This window comes from Atta cephalotes (genome assembly GCF_000143395.1).
Source record: "Atta cephalotes unplaced genomic scaffold scaffold00059, whole genome shotgun sequence".
NCBI classification, from domain to species: Eukaryota; Metazoa; Arthropoda; class Insecta; order Hymenoptera; family Formicidae; genus Atta; species Atta cephalotes.
Window position 1 is genome coordinate 447,081 of NW_012130123.1, and position 8,087 is coordinate 455,167.

Here is an 8,087-nt window from a genome sequence, read left to right on the forward strand (position 1 = left end):
TTTTTCTGTTTTATACATATATTACTCAGTAAGAAAATATTCTTGAGAAATAGCGATTATTGATGAATTCGATATCGATGGAATGTCAAGTTCATTTTTATTCTTTCAGAACAGGATTAGCAGCTCGAGGAATATGTCAAAGAATGATCATTGATTTGCACTTGCTGATCTGTTCTTGTAGAAGGGAACCGGCAACACATGCAAGATACTGGTCGACCTCCATCAAGCATTCTATTTCATTAATCCATATCATGCTTATACGAATAAGTTTCCGTCGCCAAGAAAATCGAAAAAAGAGATCATGCCATAATACATTTCTCAGAAATTTCTGAGCAGTTGGGATTTGCACTTCAGATATCTGCGCAAGAAATAAAAACTATTTTGTAGCCGTGCAATCGATAGCGAAGTGATGAAGAAATATTTATAACAATCTTTTTTTTTTATCGCTAATCTGACGATTCGTCGAGATGATGGAACAACGCTTGCAATAGATGTCCGTTGTAGTTCATCTAATTACCGTGTCCTCTGGTCAAGCACGACAAGAAGTCAAAGAAGTCGGCTTTCTCTATTCCTTTCGCCAGTGAAAACTGAAGTTGAAGTTTTGCACTAGCGAGACGATAATGATTTTCGAATTTGAAGCTCAAAAAACTCCTTTTACGAAAATACAGTGAGTTAGAAAAAATTTATGAAGAATTAGTCTATAAATTATTAGGCTACTCTCCAGTAGAGTGTATAATATAAATAAATGTTTTATTTAAAAAATTAAGACGCAAAAATTAATTTTAATTGCTGCACTGTATGTTATACTGTTTTGTTACATTTCACTTTTTCATCTTCTTGATATTTAGTGACAATTAAATTAAAAAATTATTTAAAGAGTTATTTTATTTTGAATATAATGTTAAATTTGATTTTCTAAAACAAAATAAAAAAAATATTTAACTGGAAACAAATACGTAAAAAAACACATTTATATACAATAGTTTTCATTTGAATATCACATAAGATAGAATCGTTTTCTTTCCAATTACGAAATTAAATAATTTCTTATTTAAAACTATTTGTCAAAGAATACCTTTGATGTGTTCTACTAATATAAATATACATAATTAGTACAAATAATAATATTTCGACAAAGCGGGCAAGAGGAGATTTCGATTTTATTTGCAAGAGTTTCTTATGAAGACAATTAAAGGAAATGTATGTATAATAAATAATATCGATTAGCACTAAAATAATGTTTTTGTTAATGAACGTTTGTCTTATTAAGAATAGCATTATCGGAAATGACTGGATATTATCATATATTATTATACTTATTGCGTATAATTAACTAAAAAAAGATAATAAAGTTCTCCATCTTCCATTTTCTCATAATGATTAAACTATTTATCGGTTTGTAGGAATTTCCATCCTCTTTAATTGTCTTTAAATGTCTATTTAGCAGCATTTTTTATTGATTATATAGGATTAAACAATCGTGCTCACAATTATTTATTTACAGTCATAAATTATAATAATTATGAATAATCTTAAGCATCTGGAGCATTTAATAATGTATATATATATATATATATATATATATATATATATACGGTTATCATTTATCTCGTCGACTGAACGAATGAATTCTTATTTAAATGTTTCTTCAAATAGCTTCTGATAAGATATTGTAAACTATCGAAAAGAAAACATTAATAATCATATGATCAAATCTTGTATAAAATTTGTAATTTTAATTTATAATGTCATTATTGTGCAATGTTTCCACAATTTAGGATGGGTCACTATTTTTATCTTTGCCAATCAAAAATTTGCTAATATTTATATCTATGTTTTTTAACACGCAATGTATTATTGATTTATTATTTGTACAAAAAAATATAGTTCTATAATAAGAAGTTGTTTGATTAGTTTTTCGTGCACTAACAGACATTAGATATAAATCTTACACGATCTAGAATTGATTTTCATAAGTTTATGCTTATTTTACAGAGAACATTGTTACTTTGCTACAGCATTGCACGCCTGGCAATTTTTCTTGAGATCTTTTCTCTCTTTATACCCACGCATCACTTTCCAGAATATTACTCTGAGAACTAGGTTTATCGAGATACTTTTTACGCTTGTTGCAAAAGCCTCCGTTAATTATCGAGTGAATTTTTCATTCAACTTCATTTAAATATCTCTTTTTTCACTTTCATTAATTTTAATGAAACGACAGAAGTTAATATCATTTATTATCCAATTGCGCAATAATCAAAGATAGATTTATGAGGAAAATTGTATAAGCAAAACATACATGTTTGAATAGTATAGAAATTAAGAATGAAGAAGGAACAAGATGCAATTAAAATTAAAAATGATTAATCATTTTATTCATTTTATTTTAGTTATGATTATTATATTTCTGGAAGAATCTGATAATTTATAAAATTCACAAATCTTGAGATGTCTCGTGGATCATTTCATTCATTCACGTTTCGAAATAATTTACACTTGAAAAGGTGAGAGTTTTTCCTTCCTGAAAACGAGTAAATGTCGGAACTTACGTCACCGATGAAAGCTAGTCGATAGCAACCTACGTACATTACATACGTCGAGTAATGCGAAGATGCGATTGTGCAAACAACAAAAATGCCATTAAATCAACTCTGCATCGATGGGAGAAGTAAGTCAGTATTTCTTGCATGCCTACTTAATCCAGAATGTTTTTCTAGCTTACAAATCTTTTTTTAAAATTATCATCTAATTATTATATTCAGTTTATTATTCTTAAATTTCATGATAGGAGAAAGTTCTGGACTGTTAAAAAAAATAAAAATAGAAACGTGCGAATGAGAAATCGCTTTCGCTGCAGATCAGATGCAGTCTAGTTACTTCATGGTTCAGAAACGGGCAATTATATATTGATATTGCCTTGTTTCCGTTAGCAAGATGTGCTTTAAGTTTTTGCAAACAACACTAAACAGTAAATTTTTAATATAATGTTTTAAGAATCGATTCGCGTGTCGAAAGAAAGTTGCATTTGATGCTATCTGCTCACTAGAGATGATTCCGTTATTTTATAACACTCTGCATATGCGATATTACAATTCTAATTGATATTCCTGCGGTGATCGATTGAGCTATCTTTCCTAGAAAATAAGATAAGAATTAGCTTTGTTATCGAAGTACGCATTATAGGATATCGCGGAATCATTGAACGTCCTTGCAGGTCACGTTGGATCTCTAGCCGGCGTTTTCTTTGCGGCAAGTGTTGCAACAAACCGCTAGTTGTCGTGAGTTTGTAATTTTTAACATTTTTTAACAACTGTTCTTGTGATTAAATTAGATTTAATTCTCCGTTTGCAATCATATTTTACTCCTTCCGTTTGCAATCTTTTTATTGTTCTAGACTTTCAAAAAAGGAAAAATTCAGAATACTTTTCAACGTCTTTATTACTGAATAGTTTTATAACAAGGTATTTTAGGAGAGAGAACTTTTTCTTTATTTTGAAGAAGTTTGAAAGTGAAATTTCGCTTGTGCTAAAAAATACCCAGATTATACGGAGGGAAATTAAAATTAACTAACAAGATTGACGCTTATTATTTTTTTTATTACACATATTTTCTAGGAAAGAAGTTTCTCCGATTTTTTTATGCTGATAATATTTCACCGTAATAAAATGAAATGAATAATATGATAATGTAATTCGCATTTCCATACAGCCACCTCCTCCAAATTGCATTGTAATACTCGATCAATTCAATTATCCTCGCACTTTTGTATTACACGATCAATGTATAAAAATAAAGGCTTTTCAAATGCATTGTGTTATAAATAGTCTCACGATTACAGAACGTACCTGTCTATCCGTTAATGACACAGTATAATATGGAATTGCCATTGGGATTTCGTATAATTAAACGGCAATTAATTATTTCATCTTGGTTCGCCGGTTTCGCCGTGTCTTTAAAATAATGACGTGACTTGAAGAACTCGAAAGATGAGAACTGAGCGTTGCGAAAGACATCGTTGACTTACTTAGTTACGCCGTCTCGCCCCGCAAATTACAGCGCAGTCGATTATAGCGTTCGCCAACGTTTGTGGCGTGTGGCGGTGGGGTATTAACCCCTTCAGACCTGGTATCCGGTAGACGTGTATTTTTCTTATTTACTGTGCGAATATATAGTTTCCAAGACACCCGACATAGTTCATGGACGCATTCTAAGTTATTACTGCGATTACTTGATGCCACGTGTATTTAGACATAATAAAACTTGTTTTTTTTTAAACATAATATGATACAACAGAAAAAGACCAAATGAGCAATTAATGGATGTTGGTCAAAAAGTAAACTATTAAAGTAAAATATTAAAGAAATATTTTTTTCAACCTACGAAGTCTTCCTTAAAATTAAATAATAAATATATAAATAAAAAAATTTTTTAAATGTCCATAGAAATCGATAGATCGTTAAAAATTATAAACGGTTATTTTAAACTAATGACGATCACAAAGATAAAATAGATAAAGTAGATAAAAAAATGTGATAATAATAATAATAAATATATTACAATGCAATGCGCAGTGAAACAATGAAAAAAGAAAAGATAAAAGATCTTATTGAAAAAGAGCAACTAGTTATTATATAACTTTCTATATATATTTTTTATAGGGTAACTCCGACAAATACGCCGCGTTGAGATTTACGCCGCAGAAATCAGAGAAAATAGAAGGAATAATTTTCCCGTAACTACTCTCTCTCTATTATATGCCTTTATGTTATATTAGTATAATGTTACGTATAATATTACGATTTCAATTTCTAATATTAATGAAATTATTATGAGTTGAATCGATTTGTTAGCATCATAAATTATAATCTACATAAAATGATTATTGTAGGACGTGCAAAAGACTGTGGTTATTTCGTGATACATGAGTGTAGAGGAATAGTAAAGCATGTTGTATAACAAAATATAAATATTTTTTGCTCTTGTATTCTTTGTTTAGTTTGTTGTCTTGTATATCCCTTGTATACCCCTCTGTTTAGGATACACGGCATTTTTAGCAGGGATTTATGCCCAAAGCATACAAAATACGCATTGAATTCAATGCACTAAATGCAATAAACGTATTACATGAAATATGTACCTCATGTCATAACACTTGTAATACATGTGAGAATATTGTAATTATTACTTATTCTACATCTACTTCATATATATATTTATCATCTTATTCCTTATCTTATTCCTTAATAAAACTTTATAAACGTATTTATAAGTTATTGTCATTTTATGTCTTATTTATATGCATTATTTGTAAATTTTTTATGAGCTGTACATATCCCTTCTTCCCCTATGAGTAACCATATATCCCACCCCTATGGGACAAAAATGCAAGTATTAAAAAAGTTCATTTTTTAATACGAAATATAAATATTTCAGATTTCTAATATTTTTTTCGTAATAGTAGACAGTACAAAGTTTTTACTGATATAGTTCGTTTATTTTAAACATAGTAAATAATACTTAATAAATTAAATTTTTGATAAGTGCGATGTATATGCCGGAGTTACCTTATAATCGTAGAAATAATCGTAGAAAGAATAGCGTTTAAAAATATCAGAATATTTTATACGATTACGAAGTAAAAAGTTGTTATTAACAGATATATTATACTTAATAATCATTATTAGCACAAACACGTTAAACAAAAAAGGTTTAAAGTAATATGTTCATAAAAATAGCATATTCATAAAAATTAATTTTATGTAAGATTCTTATTTATTCTTCTTTTTATCCTTTTTTTTTTAATAAGTGATGAATGATACGAAGTCTATGATATTACGTAACACATCGGGCGGTATGCAGAAAATGTCAAGTCGAAGGAGAATATAGCAATTATGTCGGATTATTCTCAGTTTTGCACAAACGAATAATAGCAACCTCTAGAAAGCAACCTGTTAGGATTTGTCGGTGCCGCGGAAGCTATTGTTTGCACAGTACTGAAATTAATTATCCTCTAATTAAAGAATCAAGGCTCGTTCGAACTTGAAATAAGATCAATTACGAAAAGAAAAAAGATCGTAATTACGTAATAATTCTGTAATTACTGAAGTGTTTTGAGCGATAAGAAGTTCTTTATTAGCGATCTGCTTGACGTACATTCACATAAGATCGATTGAAATATTGATTTTGTGAGTCAATAGAATCCATTTGTTGATATTTGATAATTGCAAGGCTTCTTCAAAGCTTCACTTTACATAGAATATATTAAACGATATTGTCAGTTTATAAAAAACACTGTTAAATTCATATTATCAAATTATCCAATTTGAATATTCTAACAGCTAACAAAAGTTGCAGCAATATTGCTGCAATATTACACGTTGTAACAATATAAGTTTTGTGCTGTTGGAGTAGTTTCTAATCATTTCTAGGTTGCCATTGCTCTTATTTGTCATATAATATGTCGTTAATTTAATTAAAACAATAAAGTTAAACAATTTAACCCAAGAAAATATATCAAATTTAATTTAAATGTATTTAATTATTTAGTAAGTGCATAAATTGTGAACATTGTTTGCTTGAAAACTGACTTAGAAATAAATTAATTTACATTTTGATACGCATGAAAATTAAAAATAATAAAACATTATTTAACTTAAGGGTTTATGTTGCTTCTTTAATATTTAACAGTGAATAATTAACGATTCATATATAGAATACTATTTATTATTTTGGTAAGTGAGTAGTTAGATCAATGTCTAACTTATATATATCTATTAATTTTTAAATTTAATCTTTCGCAAGTTGAGCAATTTGACTATAGAATCTTTTGGCGCAGGATACTCCACTCTTAAAAATTGACATTTCAGTTCTTAATTCAAGTTCTGACATTAAACATCTGAATCATTTGGTTCGAGTGCCATTTGAACTTAGCTATTAAATCTTTCCAGGTAGTCTTTAATCTTTTAAAACGTGATTTAATATCTAATCATGCATTCACAAGCTAAATGCTACATAAAATCATAGAGAATGCTCGATGCAGAGAACCGGAGTGTCTTCTAAGAAATTGCAATGTGGACTTTTCCGCACACAAGACATACACTCGACAGCACTCGAACAAAAAGTTCCGCGTATTTATAAAAAAATGTAATCCTCTACTTATTTTGCGAATACGCATGTCTCTCGAAGATCTAAAAAAAACGCACGAAATTTCATGGGCGTGTAAATGATTTTTTATTTTTATTATATATTTGTTTTTTCCTTTTTTTGCCTTTTTTGCATTTGGATGTTATCACTTTTTTTTAAATTTAAATATTCATCGTCGCTGACCAGTCAAATTAAAGAAACTTGAGAGACGAGATAATGTATAACGAACGTCGGAAGGAGAAGCCTCTCACAAAAACTCGTAGTTTTCCTAGCGTTAACCTAGATTTATGTCCTCGATCGCCTACCATTACGATGTTCTCGGCTGGCGATTGTCAATCATGAACGCAGTAGCGGAAATTGAAACCGGGTTATTTTTGGCAGACCTCTTTCTCGATCTCTGCGATATCCCATTACAATCTTTCTTTTCATTGATCTTCGCAAAATTTTGTATGTAACCATATCATAATAGCAAATTAATGATAAATTCCATATGTTTTGAGAGAAAGAGAGGAAGAGATTTTAATGCGTGAGTAAAATAGCGGTAACCAGTTAAATAACCAGTTAATGGTAGCAAAACTCTGTGGCACATGGAACATATCGCTACTCGGTAAAAAATTTTTCATGCATAAATATATATAAATATGTACAAACACGCATAAATATTTATAAATGTATAATTATATATGAAATATGTCCATACATGTTCATACATTCTTTTTTCTTTTATAAAATTATTTTGATGTAATAGAAATAATAATGTAATGTGAAAATTAACATTAAAAATAATTATAAAGGTAATTTTCGCACTATTTGTTTTAGAAAAAAATCAAGTTTGAAAAAATGTAAAAAAANTNTTATATATATATATATATATATATATATATATATATATATATATATATATATATATATATATATATATATATATATATATATATATA